Here is a 21,693-nt window from a genome sequence, read left to right as displayed (position 1 = left end):
GTAACGTCAGCTGATCCCCTGCTGTGTGGATGGCAGTCTCTCCTGCTGTCACCTCATTCAAAATACAGTAGGCCTCTGCCTACACCCTCCTATTTCCTGGGCTTCAACACAGCCAGTTGTAGTTCGGAAGTGCCGTCCACACGGAAAGAGACACTTGCTCCCGTGTCTCAGTGGGGTTCAGTAACGTCAGCTGATCCCCTGCTTTGTGGATGGCAGTCTCTCCTGCTGTCACCTCTTTCAAAATACAGTAGGCCTCTGCCTACACCCTCCTATTTCCTGGGCTTCAACACAGCCAGTTGTAGTTCGGAAGTGCCGTCCACACGGAAAGAGACACTTGCTCCCGTGTCTCAGTGGGGTTCAGTAACGTCAGCTGATCCCCTGCTGTGTGGATGGCAGTCTCTCCTGCTGTAAACTCATTCAAAATACAGTAGGCCTCTGCCTACACCCTCCTATTTCCTGGGCTTCAACACAGCCAGTTGTAGTTCGGAAGTGCCGTCCACACGGAAAGAGATACTTGCTCCCGTGTCTCAGTGGGGTTCAGTAATGTCAGCTGATCCCCTGCTGTGTGGATGGCAAAGTCTCCTGCTGCCTACACAGTCGTACCACTACTGATTTTTAACCGTGCTCCAATTAGGCCTGTGGCTCCACTGTCTCTCGTATTTCCCCTGTCCTCCAACCCTGCCAGTTACAGCTCCGAAGTGGCGTCTGCACAATCCACACTTGTTCCTGTGTTACAGGTGTTCAGTCCGGTCAGTTAATCCCCTGATGTGTGTCCGGCAATGTCGCCTGCTCTGTCCACATTCCCATTATCGGAATGTGGACAGAGCAGGCGACATTGCCGGACACACATCAGGGGATTAACTGACCGGACTGAACACCTGTAACACAGGAACAAGTGTGGATTGTGCAGACGCCACTTCGGAGCTGTAACTGGCGGGGTTGGAGGACAGGGGAAATACGAAAATCAGTGAAGCCACAGGCCTAAGTGGAGCTTGGTTCAAATTAGTAGTCTACAACCGATCTTAAAATTTCTTCAATGCAGCCTAAGCCTGCTCCGTGCTTGTCCCTGGGCTTCAACACAGCCAGTTGTTGCTCGGAAGTGCCGTCTTCACAGAGTAAAACACTAGCTCCTGTGTTTGTGGGGTTCAGTAACGTCAGCTGTTCCCCTGCTGTTTTGATGGCAATCTGTCCTGCTGCCTCCCAATTGACAGCACATCAGGCCTCAGCCTGCTAAGTGCTTGTCCTGGGCTCCAACATCGCCAGTTGCTGCTCATAACTGACTTTGGCACGGGTACTCCCTCCTGCCCAGCTTGGTTCCAGCCCTGCCTGCTGTTTCCGGGAAGTGTCAATGTCAGTTTGCCACCCCAAGTTGCCATGTCGTGTTGCGGTTGGGTTAGCCGAGGCTAGGGTGCCAGCAGTTTAGGTGCTTCCTATGTGGACTGCGGGTTCTGGTAAGAAAGGTTTGTTCCATAGTGCCAGTAGGACAAGCACCCCCTGTAGGACTGTGTGATTCGGTAACTGCGGCCAGCTTGCGGCATGCCAACTTTGCTTTTCAGGGGTAACTTCTGATACCCCTCCGGGTTCCAGCACCGTCAGCTGGTTCTCATCAGAGCCTTTGGCCTAGGTGCCTCCATCTCGGTATCCGAGTTCCGGCAACGTCTGCTGGTCCTTGGTAGTGCTTTGTAGCACAGGTACCTCCTGCTTAGTAACCGGGTTCCAGCACCGTCAGCTGGTCCTCGGTTGTGCCATTGGCTCTTATTCCTTCTGCTGCCCCTCCGGGTGCCAGCACTGTCAGCTGGTCCTCGCTATTTCCATTTGCTCTTGCAGCTTATGCTACCCCTCCGGGTTCCAGCACCGTCAGCTGGTTCTCGTCAGAGCCTTTGGCCTAGGTGCCTCCATCTCGGTATCCGAGTTCCGGCAACGTCTGCTGGTCCTTGGTAGTGCTTTGTAGCACAGGTACCTCCTGCTTAGTAACCGGGTTCCAGCACCGTCAGCTGGTCCTCGGTTGTGCCATTGGCTCTTATTCCTTCTGCTGCCCCTCCGGGTGCCAGCACTGTCAGCTGGTCCTCGCTATTTCCATTTGCTCTTGCAGCTTATGCTAACCCTCCGGGTTCCAGCACCGTCAGCTGGTTCTCGTCAGAGCCTTTGGCCTAGGTGCCTCCATCTCGGTATCCGAGTTCCGGCAACGTCTGCTGGTCCTTGGTAGTGCTTTGTAGCACAGGTACCTCCTGCTTAGTAACCGGGTTCCAGCACCGTCAGCTGGTCCTCGGTTGTGCCATTGGCTCTTATTCCTTCTGCTGCCCCTCCGGGTGCCAGCACTGTCAGCTGGTCCTCGCTATTTCCATTTGCTCTTGCAGCTTATGCTACCCCTCCGGGTTCCAGCACCGTCAGCTGGTTCTCGTCAGAGCCTTTGGCCTAGGTGCCTCCATCTCGGTATCCGAGTTCCGGCAACGTCTGCTGGTCCTTGGTAGTGCTTTGTAGCACAGGTACCTCCTGCTTAGTAACCGGGTTCCAGCACCGTCAGCTGGTCCTCGGTAGTGCCATTGGCTCTTGTTCCTTCTGCTGCCCCTCCGGGTGCCAGTACCGTCAGCTGGTTCAAGAGGACAAAGAACAGGAAGACAACCACCAAGATGCAGAACAACAAGAGAGAGAAGACAAAGAAGCATAAAAAAAACAAAGCAGAAGAACATTAAGCATAAGACTAATACTCTGAGCAAATGATATTATCTTATTTATAAGCAGAAGAAGACTAAGCAGTGTATGGGGGTGAGTCCGTTCCTCCTCGTGGTGCCCCTGGAAAAGGCCTGCTTCTGCAGGCCAAACTGAACGCGGACAAATCCTGTTGTAAATCTTTTGTGACAGGCAGAACGGAAGGTGTAAACTTCTAACTTTTCTAGATAACAACTACAGGAATGCCTGACACAAACAAGAATATGATGAAGAAGAATAGGAAGAAGATGAAGAAGCTGAATATGTAGAATAATAATTGTTGAATAAGAAGAATATGAAGAATGTAAGAAAAGGAAGAAGAAGAAGAAGAAGAAGAAGAAGAAGAAGAAGAAGAAGAAGAAGAATGTAAAAAAAGGAAGTAGAAGAAGAAGAAGAAGAATGTAAAAAAAGGAATAAGAAGAAGAATGTAAAAAAAGGAAGTAGAAGAAGAAGAAGAAGAATGTAAAAAAAGGAAGTAGAAGAAGAAGAAGAATGTAAAAAAAGGAAGTAGAAGAAGAAGAATGTAAAAAAAGGAAGTAGAAGAAGAAGACATACATGTCTGGCAAAATATAAATGAGGCTAACATAGTCAATATCTTTGTAACTCCTAACATCTTTAAAAAAAAAAGTTTAATTCCTGCTATTCCATTTGATTGGGCTAAACCTCTATGGCTTTAATGTCTCCTCCACCTCCCACAATACATTCTACATTATTCTTAGTTGTTTTTCTTCATGTAGAATTAACCTACAAGGAAAGAAAGGGTTTTTTTTAATTCCGATATTTTGGCCCCATTGACTTGCATTGGTTCCCGGTATCGGAATCGGCGATACCGATACTTTTTTTAAAGATCGGCCGATCCATTCCGATCCGATATTTTCAAGTATCGGCTGGTATCGCTCAACTCTAATTGCACGTCATTGCACAAAGGTTAGAAAGGGTACCGTATCCCCGGATAACATGTATGGATAGCGTACACATTCAAAATATATGTCTATACAGCATGAGGCAGGCTCAGACGGTGTTAGGCCCAGTATGGATTGCACGTCATTGCACAAAGGTTAGAAGGGGTACCGTATCCCCGGATAACATGTATGGATAGCGTACACATTCAAAATATATGTCTATACAGCATGAGGCAGGCTCAGATGGTGTTAGGCCCAGTATGGATTGCACGTCATTGCACAAAGGTTAGAAGGGGTACCGTATCCCCGGATAACATGTATGGATAGCGTACACATTCAAAATATATGTCTATACAGCATGAGGCAGGCTCAGACGGTGTTAGGCCCAGTATGGATTGCACGTCATTGCACAAAGGTTAGAAAGGGTACCGTATCCCCGGATAACATGTATGGATAGCGTACACATTCAAAATATATGTCTATACAGCATGAGGCAGGCTCAGACGGTGTTAGGCCCAGTATGGATTGCACGTCATTGCACAAAGGTTAGAAGGGGTACCGTATCCCCGGATAACATGTATGGATAGCGTACACATTCAAAATATTTGTCTATACAGCATGAGGCAGGCTCAGACGGTGTTAGGCCCAGTATGGATTGCACGTCATTGCACAAAGGTTAGAAGGGGTACCGTATCCCCGGATAACATGTATGGATAGCGTACACATTCAAAATATATGTCTATACAGCATGAGGCAGGCTCAGACGGTGTTAGGCCCAGTATGGATTGCACGTGATTGCACAAAGGTTAGAAAGGGTACCGTATCCCTGGATAACATGTATGGATAGCGTACACATTCAAAATATATGTCTATACAGCATGAGGCAGGCTCAGACGGTGTTAGACCCAGTATGGATTGCACGTCATTGCACAGAGGTTAGAAGGGGTACCGTATCCCCGGATAACATGTATGGATAGTGTACACATTCAAAATATATGTCTATACAGCATGAGGCAGGCTCAGACGGTGTTAGGCCCAGTATGGATTGCACGTGATTGCACAAAGGTTAGAAAGGGTACCGTATCCCTGGATAACATGTATGGATAGCGTACACATTCAAAATATATGTCTATACAGCATGAGGCAGGCTCAGACGGTGTTAGACCCAGTATGGATTGCACGTCATTGCACAAAGGTTAGAAGGGGTACCGTATCCCCGGATAACATGTATGGATAGCGTACACATTCAAAATATATGTCTATACAGCATGAGGCAGGCTCAGACGGTGTTATGCCCAGTATGGATTGCACGTCATTGCACAAAGGTTAGAAGGGGTACCGTATCCCCGGATAACATGTATGGATAGCGTGCACATTCAAAATATATGTCTATACAGCATGAGGCAGGCTCAGACGGTGTTAGGCCCAGTATGGATTGCACGTCATTGCACAAAGGTTAGAAGGGGTACCGTATCCCCGGATAACATGTATGGATAGCGTACACATTCAAAATATATGTCTATACAGCATGAGGCAGGCTCAGACGGTGTTAGGCCCAGTATGGATTGCACGTCATTGCACAAAGGTTAGAAGGGGTACCGTATCCCCGGATAACATGTATGGATAGCGTACACATTCAAAATATATGTCTATACAGCATGAGGCAGGCTCAGACGGTGTTAGGCCCAGTATGGATTGCACGTCATTGCACAAAGGTTAGAAAGGGTACCGTATCCCCGGATAACATGTATGGATAGCGTACACATTCAAAATATATGTCTATACAGCATGAGGCAGGCTCAGACGGTGTTAGGCGCAGTATGGATTGCACGTCATTGCACAAAGGTTAGAAGGGGTACCGTATCCCCGGATAACATGTATGGATAGCGTACACATTCAAAATATATGTCTATACAGCATGAGGCAGGCTCAGACGGTGTTAGGCCCAGTATGGATTGCACGTAATTGCACAAAGGTTAGAAGGGGTACCGTATCCCCGGATAACATGTATGGATAGCGTACACATTCAAAATATATGTCTATACAGCATGAGGCAGGCTCAGACGGTGTTAGGCCCAGTATGGATTGCACGTCATTGCACAAAGGTTAGAAGGGGTACCGTATCCCCGGATAACATGTATGGATAGCGTACACATTCAAAATATATGTCTATACAGCATGAGGCAGGCTCAGACGGTGTTAGGCCCAGTATGGATTGCACGTCATTGCACAAAGGTTAGAAGGGGTACCGTATCCCCGGATAACATGTATGGATAGCGTACACATTCAAAATATATGTCTATACAGCATGAGGCAGGCTCAGACGGTGTTAGGCCCAGTATGGATTGCACGTCATTGCACAAAGGTTAGAAGGGGTACCGTATCCCCGGATAACATGTATGGATAGCGTACACATTCAAAATATATGTCTATACAGCATGAGGCAGGCTCAGACGGTGTTAGGCGAAGTATGGATTGCACGTCATTGCACAAAGGTTAGAAGGGGTACCGTATCCCCGGATAACATGTATGGATAGCGTACACATTCAAAATATATGTCTATACAGCATGAGGCAGGCTCAGACGGTGTTAGGCCCAGTATGGATTGCACGTCATTGCACAAAGGTTAGAAGAGGTACCGTATCCCCGGATAACATGTATGGATAGCGTACACATTCAAAATATATGTCTATACAGCATGAGGCAGGCTCAGACGGTGTTAGGCCCAGTATGGATTGCACGTCATTGCACAAAGGTTAGAAGGGGTACCGTATCCCCGGATAACATGTATGGATAGCGTACACATTCAAAATATATGTCTATACAGCATGAGGCAGGCTCAGACGGTGTTAGGCCCAGTATGGATTGCACGTCATTGCACAAAGGTTAGAAGGGGTACGTATCCCCGGATAACATGTATGGATAGCGTACACATTCAAAATATATGTCTATACAGCATGAGGCAGGCTCAGACGGTGTTAGGCCCAGTATGGATTGCACGTCATTGCACAAAGGTTAGAAGGGGTACCGTATCCCCGGATAACATGTATGGATAGCGTACACATTCAAAATATATGTCTATACAGCATGAGGCAGGCTCAGACGGTGTTAGGCCCAGTATGGATTGCACGTCATTGCACAAAGGTTAGAAGGGGTACCGTATCCCCGGATAACATGTATGGATAGCGTACACATTCAAAATATATGTCTATACAGCATGAGGCAGGCTCAGACGGTGTTAGGCCCAGTATGGATTGCACGTCATTGCACAAAGGTTAGAAAGGGTACCGTATCCCCGGATAACATGTATGGATAGCGTACACATTCAAAATATATGTCTATACAGCATGAGGCAGGCTCAGACAGTGTTAGGCCCAGTATGGATTGCACGTCATTGCACAAAGGTTAGAAGGGGTACCGTATCCCCGGATAACATGTATGGATAGCGTACACATTCAAAATATATGTCTATACAGCATGAGGCAGGCTCAGACGGTGTTAGGCCCAGTATGGATTGCACGTCATTGCACAAAGGTTAGAAGGGGTACCGTATCCCCGGATAACATGTATGGATAGTGTACACATTCAAAATATATGTCTATACAGCATGAGGCAGTCTCAGACGGTGTTAGGCCCAGTATGGATTGCACGTCATTGCACAAAGGTTAGAAGGGGTACCGTATCCCCGGATAACATGTATGGATAGCGTACACATTCAAAATATATGTCTATACAGCATGAGGCAGGCTCAGACGGTGTTAGGCCCAGTATGGATTGCACGTCATTGCACAAAGGTTAGAAAGTGTACCGTATCCCCGGATAACATGTATGGATAGCGTACACATTCAAAATATATGTCTATACAGCATGAGGCAGGCTCAGATGGTTTTAGGCCCAGTATGGATTGCACGTCATTGCACAAAGGTTAGAAGGGGTACCGTATCCCCGGATAACATGTATGGATAGCGTACACATTCAAAATATATGTCTATACAGCATGAGGCAGGCTCAGACGGTGTTAGGCCCAGTATGGATTGCACGTCATTGCACAAAGGTTAGAAGGGGTACCGTATCCCCGGATAACATGTATGGATAGCGTACACATTCAAAATATATGTCTATACAGCATGAGGCAGGCTCAGACGGTGTTAGGCCCAGTATGGATTGCACGTCATTGCACAAAGGTTAGAAGGGGTACCGTATCCCCGGATAACATGTATGGATAGCGTACACATTCAAAATATATGTCTATACAGCATGAGGCAGGCTCAGACGGTGTTAGGCCCAGTATGGATTGCACGTCATTGCACAAAGGTTAGAAGGGGTACCGTATCCCCGGATAACATGTATGGATAGCGTACACATTCAAAATATATGTCTATACAGCATGAGGCAGGCTCAGACGGTGTTAGGCCCAGTATGGATTGCACGTCATTGCACAAAGGTTAGAAGGGGTACCGTATCCCCGGATAACATGTATGGATAGCGTACACATTCAAAATATATGTCTATACAGCATGAGGCAGGCTCAGACGGTGTTAGGCCCAGTATGGATTGCACGTCATTGCACAAAGGTTAGAAAGGGTACCGTATCCCCGGATAACATGTATGGATAGCGTACACATTCAAAATATATGTCTATACAGCATGAGGCAGGCTCAGACAGTGTTAGGCCCAGTATGGATTGCACGTCATTGCACAAAGGTTAGAAGGGGTACCGTATCCCCGGATAACATGTATGGATAGCGTACACATTCAAAATATATGTCTATACAGCATGAGGCAGGCTCAGACGGTGTTAGGCCCAGTATGGATTGCACGTGATTGCACAAAGGTTAGAAAGGGTACCGTATCCCTGGATAACATGTATGGATAGCGTACACATTCAAAATATATGTCTCAGGAGGCAGGCTCAGATGGTGTCAGGCCCAGTATGGATTTGACGGCCCAGATTACACAGCGGAGGAGCAGGGAGAGGTAAAGATTGCAAATGCTGGGGCCCTGGCCAAGCAAGGGGGGCCCACTCGTGGGCGTCGGTACTGGCACTGGGCCCCTCATAGTACAGCGGTGTGTCTGACGGCGGGTGTGCACCACCACCGTCAGAGACACTTGATTGCACTATGAGGGACCCTGTGCCAGTGCCCGCGCCCAAGAGTCGGCCTACCCACCTGTCCAGGGCAACGGCACTCGCACGGTGTCGTGCGCTAGGTGGTGACCCCGGCCATGGGGGGGGAGGCAGCACAGTTAGGGAGTTTTAGAAAGTGGCATATGTTGATGTTGGACATTCAACTGATGCAAAAGGCGAAATAGGTGAAGTACCAGGAAGAGGTGGACCAAAACAAGCCATTTTTCTGTCACCCTATGTGTCATCAGGGGAAGGTGGGACAAAATCCTTGGAAACCCATGCGTGGTTCATTTTAATGAAGGTTAGATCATCCACATTTTGGGTTGACAGACGGGTCCTTTTTTCTGTCAGGATTGATCCAGCTGCACTGAAGACTCTTTCCGATAGCACACTTGCAGCTGGGCAAGAGAGCTCCTGTAAGGCATATTGTGCCAATTCAGGCCAGGTGTCCAGTTTAGCCGCCCAATAGTCAAAGGGGAATGACCTGTGTGGGAGAACATCGATATGGGAGGAAAAGTAGTTTGTAACCATAGTTGACAACTGCTGTCTCCTGTCACTTTCCATCGATGCAGTATTACCAGTTGTGTGAGCGGTATTTGAAAAATCAGTCCACAACATTGTCATGAAACCCCTGTCTCCAACGCCACTTCTGCTGTGTGCACCACGAACACCTCTGCCAAGCTGCCCCCGGCCCGTACGGCTCGTGTGAGAACCATCACCGCTGCTGTGTGCTGGGAATGCCTCAAGCAACCGATTTACCAGAGTTGCTTGTTTATTAGCCAATATTAGGTCAAGGTTCTCCTGTGGCATGATGTTTTGTAATTTGCCTTTATAGCGTGGATCCAGGATGCTGGCCAACCAGTAGTTGTCATCGTTCATCATTTTGGCAATGCGGGGGTCCCTTTTTAGGATCCGCAAGGCATAATCTGACATGTGGGCCAATGTTCCCGGTGTCAATGATGCACTGCGAGTGCTGGGTGGAGGAGCACTTTCTGGCAAATCCACATCCCTCCAGTCACGCACAAACCCTGTACCAGACCTTGCCACGCCAACATTTTCACTTGCCCCACGAGATGCATCCTCCTCCCCTAAGTAATCATCCCCATCATCCTCCTCCTCCTCCTCCTCTTCTTCCTCCACCTCGTCCAGGAGCGGTCCCTGAGCAGACAATGGCTGAATGTCATCAAGTATTCCCTCCTCCTCTTCCTCCTCATCAACATTGGCTGCAGACGCCTGCTCCTTAAGGTGCGTCAAAGTTTGCATGAGCAGACGCATAAGTGGGATGCTCATGCTTAGGATGGCGTCGTCTGCGCTTACCAGCCGTGTGCATTCCTCAAAACACTGAAGGACTTTACAAAGGTCTTTCAGCTTCGACCACTGCACGCCTGTCAACTCCATGTCTGCTCTCAAAGTGCCTGGCGGTGTATCCTCCCACAAATGCATTATGGCCTGCCTCTGCTCGCACAGCCGCTCCACCATGTGCAGGGTGGAGTTCCACCTTGTTGCAATGTCGATAATGAGGCGGTGGTTGGGAAGGTGGAGCAATCGCTGCAGCTTCTGCATACGAACGGAGTGTACAGGCGACCGGCGGATGTGCGCGCACAGTCTTCGCACCTTCTGGAGCAGGGCTGTTAACTCCGGATAATTTTTGAGGAAGCACTGCACCACCAGGTTCAAGGTGTGAGCCAAGCAAGGTATGTGGCTGAGTTTTGAAAGGGCTATGGCTGCCACAAAATTACGGCCGTTATCACTAACTACCTTGCCTGCCTCAAGATGTACACTGCCCAGCCATGACTCAGTTTGTCGCTTCAAGTACTCGGCCAGCACCTCGGCGGTGTGTCTGTCGCCCAAACACATCATCTGCAACACAGCCTGCTGACGCTTTCCACTAGCTGCTCGATAGGGGGACACATCGTGTGCAACAGTGGCAGCTGCAGATGGAGTGCTCGTACGACTGCGCTCTGTGGACGAGCTGTCGCTTCTGGAGGAGGAGGAGGAGGGTCGAACGCCTACAGCCAACTGTTTCCTATACCGTGGGCTAGGCAGCACTGTCCCACCACCGCTGTCCCCTGTGGACCCTGCATCCACCACATTAACCCAGTGCGCAGTGATGGACACGTAACGGCCCTGGCCATGCCGACTGGACCATGCATCAGTTGTGAGGTGCACCTTTCCGCTCTCTGACTGCTTGAGTGCATGGACAATGCGGTCTTTCACATGATGGTGGAGGGCTGGGATGGCTTTGCGAGAGAAGAAGTGGCGACTGGGTAGGTCATAGCGTGGTACTGCATAGGCCATGAGTTCGCGGAAAGCTGTGCTTTCCACCAACCGAAAGGGCATCATCTCAAACGAGATTAGTTTGGCAATGTGGGCGTTCAAACCCAGTGTACGCGGATGAGAGACTGAGTACTTTCTTGACCTACTCATAGTGTCTGGGAGGGTGAGCTGGACTTGAGAGCTGCATATGGTGGAAGTAGCGGTGGACAGGGCGGACTGAGAGAGGGTTGATGATGGTGATGGAGTTGTTGTTCTTTCTGATGGCCTAGAATCAGTCTTTCGTTGATATAACAGTGGGATTCCCTGACTGCTGTGGCCTTGCAACGACACCTCAACATTTGCTGCTGTGCTAACCGGTGGGCTTACAGTGGGGGAAACAATGTAGCGTTGCTGACTACCTTCGTTGTGATCAGTTGCACATGTGGCACTTGAGGTTTGGTGTTGTGTCCACGCTTGCAAGTGCATGCTGGTTAAATGTCTAAGCATGCAACTGGTATTCAAATTTTTCAGATTTTTCCCTCGGCTAAAGGTCTTTGCGCACTTCTTACAGATAACCTTGGCCTGATCATGAGGATTTTGTTCAAAAAACTGCCACACTGCACTCTTCCTACTTTGGCAGACATTTTGCGGCCTAGCACGCTGTGATCTTTTGACCCTCTGGACAAGCTGTCCAGCAACTCTTTTGATGTTTGGAACCTGTCTTTGGAGTGCTCCGGGCCTGCCAGATAACAGCTGTTGCGATGTCGATGTCTGCTGTGGATGCTCCTCATCTGAGCTATTGGAAGCAGCACCCTCTTCCCCTAATGGATGCCAATCTGGGTCAACAACTGGGTCATCCATCACCTCCTCTTCTATGTCATGTGCACCTTTCTCTGTGTCACCGTGTATGGTGGTATAGTGTGCGGGAAGGGGCACCTGAGTCTCATCAGGGTCAAAATCTGGCTCTGTACACTGCGAGGACAATGTAGTGCTCTGAGTGAATGTACCAGCAGAATCATCCATCAGCGGCTGTGCATCAGTGCACTCCATGTCAGATTCATCTTGGCCTGGGTAATTCACCATTTGACTTGATAATCCAGGCATGGTATGTGAAAACAGCTCCATGGAGTAATCAGTAGTATGGCCTGCGTCATCCTTCAATCTTGGTTGGGGTGAAGGACACAAGGAAAGGTGTGGTTCATGAACATGAGCCTCCAATGACGACTCAGTGCTTTTACTTTTTACAACTGAAGAAGAGGAGGCGATAGAGCTGGAGGCTGAGTCAGCAATGTAAGACAAAACTTTTTCCTGATGCTCTGCCTTTAAAAGCGGTTTGCCAACTCCTAGAAAACTAAGCGTTCGAGTCCTTATGTAGCCAGACGATGACGCAGGGTCAGCACCTCCTGCATTCGGTCCTATTTTGCTCTTGCCACTACCATCAGATCCACCACCAACACCATCATTACCAGCTGCCAACCCCCGCCCAATTCCACGGCCTCTTCCACCAGCCTTCCTCATTTTTGGTAGAAATGTAGACAAAATCCAACAAACTATATAGTAATGTAAAACAAGGTACAAGGTGTCTATAGGACAGGGGAGTTTTAGAATTTCTGCACACACTTGTGGACAGTGGACACTTGTGGATTGTGTGCGGCCCACTGATATCTGAGCGCTATGTGACACGCTCGATGGCACAGCTGCCTGTGACCAAAGTGACGAGAGGATAATGGAGATTTTGAATCTCTGCGTACACTTGTGGACAGTGGACACTTGTGGATTGTGTGCGGCCCACTGATATCTGAGCGCTATGTGACACGCTCGATGGCACAGCTGCCTGTGACCAAAGTGACGAGAGGATAATGGAGATTTTGAATCTCTGCGTACACTTTTGGACACTGGACACTTGTGGATTGTGTGCGGCCCACTGATATCTGAGCGCTATGTGACACGCTCGATGGCACAGCTGCCTGTGACCAAAGTGACGAGAGGATAATGGAGATTTTGAATCTCTGCGTACACTTTTGGACACTGGACACTTGTGGATTGTGTGCGGCCCACTGATATCTGAGCGCTATGTGACACGCTCGATGGCACAGCTGCCTGTGACCAAAGTGACGAGAGGATAATGGAGATTTTGAATCTCTGCGTACACTTGTGGACAGTGGACACTTGTGGATTGTGTGCGGCCCACTGATATCTGAGCGCTATGTGACACGCTCGATGGCACAGCTGCCTGTGACCAAAGTGACGAGAGGATAATGGAGATTTTGAATCTCTGCGTACACTTGTGGACAGTGGACACTTGTGGATTGTGTGCGGCCCACTGATATCTGAGCGCTATGTGACACGCTCGATGGCACAGCTGCCTGTGACCAAAGTGACGAGAGGATAATGGAGATTTTGAATCTCTGCGTACACTTTTGGACACTGGACACTTGTGGATTGTGTGCGGCCCACTGATATCTGAGCGCTATGTGACACGCTCGATGGCACAGCTGCCTGTGACCAAAGTGACGAGAGGATAATGGAGATTTTGAATCTCTGCGTACACTTTTGGACACTGGACACTTGTGGATTGTGTGCGGCCCACTGATATCTGAGCGCTATGTGACACGCTCGATGGCACAGCTGCCTGTGACCAAAGTGACGAGAGGATAATGGAGATTTTGAATCTCTGCGTACACTTTTGGACACTGGACACTTGTGGATTGTGTGCGGTCCACTGATATCTGAGCGCTATGTGACACGCTCGATGGCACAGCTGCCTGTGACCAAAGTGACGAGAGGATAATGGAGATTTTGAATCTCTGCGTACACTTGTGGACAGTGGACACTTGTGGATTGTGTGCGGCCCACTGATATCTGAGCGCTATGTGACACGCTCGATGGCACAGCTGCCTGTGACCAAAGTGACGAGAGGATAATGGAGATTTTGAATCTCTGCGTACACTTGTGGACAGTGGACACTTGTGGATTGTGTGCGGCCCACTGATATCTGAGCGCTATGTGACACGCTCGATGGCACAGCTGCCTGTGACCAAAGTGACGAGAGGATAATGGAGATTTTGAATCTCTGCGTACACTTTTGGACACTGGACACTTGTGGATTGTGTGCGGCCCACTGATATCTGAGCGCTATGTGACACGCTCGATGGCACAGCTGCCTGTGACCAAAGTGACGAGAGGATAATGGAGATTTTGAATCTCTGCGTACACTTGTGGACAGTGGACACTTGTGGATTGTGTGCGGCCCACTGATATCTGAGCGCTATGTGACACGCTCGATGGCACAGCTGCCTGTGACCAAAGTGACGAGAGGATAATGGAGATTTTGAATCTCTGCGTACACTTTTGGACACTGGACACTTGTGGATTGTGTGCGGCCCACTGATATCTGAGCGCTATGTGACACGCTCGATGGCACAGCTGCCTGTGACCAAAGTGACGAGAGGATAATGGAGATTTTGAATCTCTGCGTACACTTTTGGACACTGGACACTTGTGGATTGTGTGCGGCCCACTGATATCTGAGCGCTATGTGACACGCTCGATGGCACAGCTGCCTGTGACCAAAGTGACGAGAGGATAAGGGAGATTGGATTGCTTTTAAAAAAGCAGTTTGCGGAGCAGTGGGTAAACAGCAATGCCAGCGTGTCAGGAAGCCTTAAAAGGCAGCCCAACAACCAACACCACTGATACACCACAATATAGCCTCCCCTTGCACTGGACACACAGTGACTTATGTGTTGTGCAGGCCAAATCGCTAGCAGCAGAAGCAGTTTTTTTGTCTTCTTCCCTGCCTAACGCTCTCCCTACAGAATCAGCAGCAACCTCTCCCTATACTTAGATCGGCAGAAGTAAGATGGCGGTCGGCGTGCACGCCCTTTTATACCCCCTGTGACGCCCACCAAAGCAAGCCAATCACTTGCATGCCCTTCTGAAAGATGGTGGTGACCCGTGCCTATGTCATCACGTTGCCCACAGTGTCCGTGGATCCTGATTGGCTGAAAAAGAGCGCAAAACAAACTTTTGAAACGCGACTTTGGCGCGTAAGTCGCCGACCTCGTGGCCGACCTCATCCTAGGGTCGGGTTTCGTTTCATGAAACCCGACTTTGCCAAAAGTCGGCGACTTTTGAATTTTTTCGACCCGTTTCGCTCAACTCTACTCCTGACTCTACAGGCTCTGTGAAACCTGATATCACAGTGACTCAGCAGACCTTCTAGTGAGCAGATATCAACACTTTGGCTTCTCAGGCACATTGCGCCTGATTTCAACACAAATTGAAAGGTTAGTATTTTCTTTTTTTATTCATCACGATTGTGTATTTAGCTTGTTTTATGAAGGATTAATGCTAAGTTAGTGCACATAAGTACTGTTTTCTTAGACAAAAGGAGGGTGGCTTCTAAGGCACATTGCGCCCTAACACATACTCTTTCTCTCTTGCTTCAGATTTTCTGCTGCAATGGCCAGAAAACAGTATGATTCATCTAAACCCCTTCATTTAGAAGAAATGAAGATTTTTTTGTTAGAAGATGATGAGGAAGAACCAGCAGTAACTGAGGATTTAGAGGAATCTAGTGACATTTCATCTGAAGATGAGGTAGCAGAATGTAACACTGATTCTGGAACAGAGCAGGATGGTGATGACACTGATACAGAGGAAACAGACACAGATCTAGCTTATTATTTGGGCAAAGATAAAAATACAAAGTGGAACAAAAAGGCACCCAAGAACAAACAGCGCAGAGAATCCCACAATATTATTACACACCTTCCTGGAGTTATTGGAAGTGCTAGTGATAAGAACTGAATGAGTTAAATGAATTCTGCTGAACTTTATCTTTTCTTCGAGGAGATGTCTCAGACATCTCCCTTGTGAACCAAGGTCAAATACTCCTGTTTTTTAGCCTATATGACTTTCTTTGTAGAAAACAAGTTGTGAAATCATTTTATACTGCGCATGACTGTAAATGTCTAAATTCTTTGCTATAAAAGATGGAAGCCTAACTGATAAGCAGAGGCGCTCAGCAGGCATCCCGAGTTGTATTATACAGCTTGTGTCTGTGTTATTCTTCTCGACGGAGCAATCAATTAGAGACATATGGTGCCTTACACCAAAGAACATCGGTCCTTCAGATGAAAGAAGTATCTGAGGGATCCCGACAGTTTCCTGGCGCCCGAAACAGGGACCTGATATAGGCACCTCTCCAAGACTACCCGATCTACAGACCACTCCAGTTACTGATGAAATTGTGAACAGCAGACCTAAACACCTGGCCAGGTAAGAGATCAATTTTTCTCTTCTCTGCTCTTCATAATGTATCATTATAACTAAGGTCCGTATAAAGGGGAATCTAGTAGAGGAGGGGGCCGTAAGATCAGGTCCATATAAGAACGCTGAGGAAATCGGGTGTGACACGCATATGTAATTTCTGCTCGAATGAGAGGTTACTGTAGGTTCTGTCTGTGCACAGCTATTTTTAGAAAAAGAGCTGATGCAAATCGAAATGGGAGAGGTCTGACATTACGGAATATAAGGCTGGGTGAACAGTTCATGCTGCAAAGCCCCGACGGACAAGTTCTCCACAATAGAAGATTCCGTGTTAGGAATCAGGGAGGTTGTTGAATGGCTACTTTGATTTGAAAGGTTGTGGAAAGTAGAAAAATAAGCTGCACAGTAGGTATTCGTTCAAAGAGTGGTGATATTGCCTAACTGGGTTATGTGACAGCGTCCTTTCGGGGAGGTCACCGCCTAAGCTTAAATCAACACCCTTTACGAATAAACCTTGTGACAGATAAGAGTGTGATCGAATGAGCACAGGACCGTGAAATGAGCCTGTGACAAGATATGACTGAAGAACCCCGATAGATGGATACTTTGTTTATAATCCTGTGTGTTGTGGGAGTGCTTCTGTTCGGATGTTACATAGCATATAAGTACACGAAACACGTAGTACAATGAGGAACAGACACCCCATTTAGCCTGTTAGCACCTTAGGAAGAAGGTAACGAGGTATAGTAGAGCCTAGTCTTGAGCTTACCCAATACACCACCTAAGGAAGGGAGGATTAACAGGAAGGAACAAGAGAAACAGGATAAAGAAATGGGGAACAGTCAGGGAAAGACACCTGAGGAGGGAAATTGGTTATGTGATATAATTGAAGATAGATATGGAAAAAGTGCAGCAAGAGACCTAGAAAAGGTATTAAAAAAATTCAAGGTAGAAGGGAAAGAGGCTTTGAATGAGGATAAATGGAAAGAAATAAAAGACACGAAGTCAGGAAAAATTGCAGATGCGGGATGGGGAGAACAGGTTGAAGCATGTTTAAAATGTTCACAAGTTGCTCAGAGGGAAAAGTGGGCATATAACGAGAAGACAGGGAAATGGATACGTCCAAAGAAGGTCAGAATGACGGATGACCCAGTGGAGAAAATGCATGAGCATCCACCCTATCCAACCCCTTTGTCAGTGCCACCACCAGTACCTATGGCTCCTGCCACAACTCCCAGTTCACCTCCACCACCGGCTAAGCTGTACCCAGAGACGCAAATAGCTGTAAAGCCACCTAGTGGCAGTGATGAACCTGGATGGGTCTGCAGTAATTGTGGTCAACAAAACCCCAATTGGAGGGAGAATTGTCTTGCCTGTGGTGCACCCCGATACCATGCGCCCAACCTATTAGCCCCTGTCAGATCACAAAGCAGACCCTTCAGGGAGATTACAGCACAGGGGGATTACGTCACTAGACATATAATTACTAATCATTACCAGCCTTGGACTGCAACTGAATGTATGGCTTTGTTGTCTAACGCCCCTGACCCGATTATCAATCCAGCCCGATTTGCTGCTTACTTAAGACAGGTGTTGATGGTACACAGAGGTACCTGGAATGACGGGGAAGATATGCTCAGATTAAAACTACCTCTGCCACTCCAACACGAGCTCTGGCAGGCTTTGACAATTAGAAAGCCAGCGGAGGATGCAGCAGACAACCCTCGCACACAGGCATCAGCAGGAATATTCCTAGAAGTCCTTGACACGTTCATGGGAGACAAACAGAGACAGCGAGGTTCACAGACAGCTGTTTCACAACAACCTGGACAAACAGTAGCTGATTTTCACCAGACATTAGAGATGGGATTTAGCGATGAGGGACTAGACCTTACCAACCCGGGGGTACAGAGACTGCTTGCTAAGTCCTTCATAGATGGGTTAACGCCAGAAATGAAATTGAAGTTGAAAAATTGTACTCCCGATTGGAGGTCAGCAGACAATGCCCATGGTCTAAAGCAGAGAGCCATGGGAATTGAGATGGACTTAAGGGAAAACAAAAGAGAAAAAGGGAAAGTGTTTCTTACACTAGATTTGGAAGACCCGGTAGGGAGACCAAGGAGAAAGACTTTTACTTGCCATTACTGTAAGAAACCTGGTCACTTTCAAAGAGATTGCCAAAAGAGAAAAGCAGATAGGGAACATCAATCTAGAAAGGAGGACACAACCGACTGACTAAATGCCACTAGAATGACACTCGATTCTAGGGAGCCAGTAATTAAAATTCAGGTGAATGGTAAAAAGGTACCCTTTCTATTAGATACCGGAGCAACCTCTTCGGTGGTCAATGACAAAGTAATAACTCCAGACCTCCTTTCAGAGTATTCGACTTTTGTCTCAGGATTCAGTGGACAATCTAGCCTAATTCCTTTTAGCAAACCTTTACCAGTTAAGATAGGACCTAAAATGTTCCTGAATAAATTTTTGTTTGTCAAAAGAGCACCAATTTGCCTATTGGGAGTAGATGTACTAAAGAAACTGCAGGCAGATATCAAATTTGCTGAAGATGGTACAGTACATCTTACTATCCCAGATGAGGATGAGGATGCTCTTGAGGCTTGCATGATAATTCAAGCTCTCGAGTCACAAAATCCTGATGACACCACATCACAACCATGGGACCCAGCCCTAGACAAATTACCTGATACCTTATGGGCAAAAGGGAATGCGGATATTGGCTTACTTCCCGTATCCCCAGTTGTGGTGGAGGTGCCCGCAGACACAAGGTTGCCACAGCTGCGGCAGTACCCTATCAGTGCCCAACAAGAGGCTGCTATTGAGGCACAAGTCACTGATCTTGTAAACAATGGAGCATTGGTGTCAATTAAATCACAAGCTAATACGCCATTGTTTCCTGTCAAAAAGAAAGGAGGACCAGGTGATGCCCCGAAATATCGCATGGTACATGATCTGAGAGAGATAAATAAGGTCCTTGTTCCTTTGACACCAGTAGTACCTAACCCACACACGCTATTGGCAAAAATCCCTAGTCAATCGAAATGTTTTTCAGTGATTGATTTGTCAAACGCATTTTTCTCAGTGCCCCTCCACAAAAGCTGTTGGCATCTGTTCGCTTTTACATTTAAGGGCAAACAATATGCCTGGACCAGACTGCCACAGGGCATGCAGCATTCACCCACATTGTACACGCAAGCATTGCAGTCTGTGTTGGCCGGCTGGCCACACCCACCTGATATTGTGCTCTTACAATATGTGGATGACCTGTTGCTTTGTGCACCTGATGAGGCTAACTGTAGAATCCATACACTTTCACTACTGATGTTTTTATCAGATAACGGATGTAAGGTCAACAGAGAAAAATTACAGTTTTGCCAACCAAAAGTCATATTCTTAGGACATTGTCTATCACATGGTACCCGACACTTAACCAATGACAGAATCACAATTGTACAACAAATGAAGGAACCGACAACCCATAAGCAGTTGAGAGCATTTTTGGGTTTAGTTTCGTCTTGCCGCCAATGGGTCATACATGCTAGTGAACACATGCAGCCACTGTATGATTGCATCAACACAATACCTTTCCAACTGACTGACATTGCACGAGACTCATTTCAGTATCTGAAGAAGGCCATAGTGTCAGCCCCAGCATTAGGTATACCTAACTATGATATACCCTTTCAACTGATGGCCGCTGAAATTAGAGGGCATGCTACTGGCATTTTGACACAGAAACATGACAAAAAGAATAGACCCCTTGCATACTATTCTGCCAAATTAGACTCTGTAGCACAGGGAACACCATCCTGTGTTAGAGCAGTCTCTGCAATCGCATTGCTACTTGACAAAGTTTCTGATATTGTACTGGATAACCCACTAACTGTCTGTACCGCACATGATATATACGGTATCCTGAATCAGGTTTCTTCTAAACATATTTCTATGGCAAGACAACTCAGATTGCAATGTGCCTTGCTTATGCCTCCTAATGTTACGTTTACCAAAACTCAGAATCTGAATCTGGCTACATTGTTGCCAATTGCAGATTCTGAAGGGGGGGATATAGATGAGAACACATTATCGCTTTCTTTTGAGTCCCCACACGAGGTTGAACATGATTGCATAGAACTGATGCAGCAAGAAGTTGTTGGCTTGCCCAATGTCACAGACACACCATTGTCAAATCCAGACTTTGTACTTTTTGTGGATGGCAGCAGATATGCCGATGAAAGTGGAAAATTCCACACAGGATATGCGGTAGTGTCACCACATGAGACTATTGTAGCAAAGGCACTTCCACCCCACATGTCCGCACAAGAGGCTGAGCTGACAGCTCTGAATGAGGCATTAAAACTTTCCAAAGGAAAAACAGCAAATATCTACACTGACTCAAGATATGCCTTTGGGATAGTACATGATTTTGGGGTTTTGTGGCGCACAAGGGGTTTCATGACAGCAGCAGGAACACCCATAAAACATGCCACACTGATCAGAGAAATCCTCGAGAATGTGGCCCAGACACAGGGGGTGGCCGTTATGAGGGTGCCAGCACACACCAGAAAAGACAACATGGAAGCAAAAGGCAACGAAAAAGCAGACCAGGCGGCGAAGCAAGCTGCCTTGGGGACTCCAGAAAAAGTAAATAAACATAGTGCACAAGGATGCATCAGAATTGTTTACAGACTTACAAAAGTTCCAAGAAGACTCCGCTCAGACGGACAAGGAAACTTGGGAAAAGATGGGAGCTGAGAAGACGAACGGAATATGGAAGAAAGATCAGAAGTACTGCTTGCCTAGGGTTTTGTACCCAAGGATGGCAGAAGTAGTTCATCTTCCAACTCACATGTCCGCCAATGGAATGACACGCCTAGTCATGAAGGTTTGGATTGCTCCTGGGTTTGGGAAGGTGGCGCAGCTACACTGTACCTCCTGTCCCATATGCCTAGCACACAATCCCGGACACGTAGTGAAAACTCCACGGAAACACAGTCCTAGGCCATTATATCCCTTCCAGAGACTACAGATCGACTACATTCAACTCCCCAGAAGTGGACCATATGAATATGTTCTGGTGTGTGTTGACATGTTCTCTGGATGGAACTAGTACCACGATTCGGTGTCCCTGAAACAATTGAATCAGACAGAGGTACACACTTTACTGCTGAGGTAATGCAAAATGTAATGCAAATGATAGGTGTAGAACAAGCATTTCATACACCCTACCACCCACAGAGTTCAGGGAAGGTAGAAAGAATGAACGGGACACTAAAATTAAAAATACAGAAAACCATGGAGCAGACCCATAGACCATGGCCAGAGTGTCTCCCATTAGCATTATTCTCAGTAAGGTACACACCCACGGGGAAAACTAAACTGTCACCCTTCGAGATATTGTTTGGAAGACCA

The sequence above is a fragment of the Dendrobates tinctorius genome, unplaced genomic scaffold (assembly GCF_039654945.1).
Source record: "Dendrobates tinctorius isolate UK_male_01 unplaced genomic scaffold, ASM3965494v1 ptg000015l, whole genome shotgun sequence".
NCBI lineage: Eukaryota > Metazoa > Chordata > Amphibia > Anura > Dendrobatidae > Dendrobates > Dendrobates tinctorius.
The sequence above is the reverse complement of the archived record's forward strand: the minus strand, read 5'-3'. Positions refer to the sequence as shown.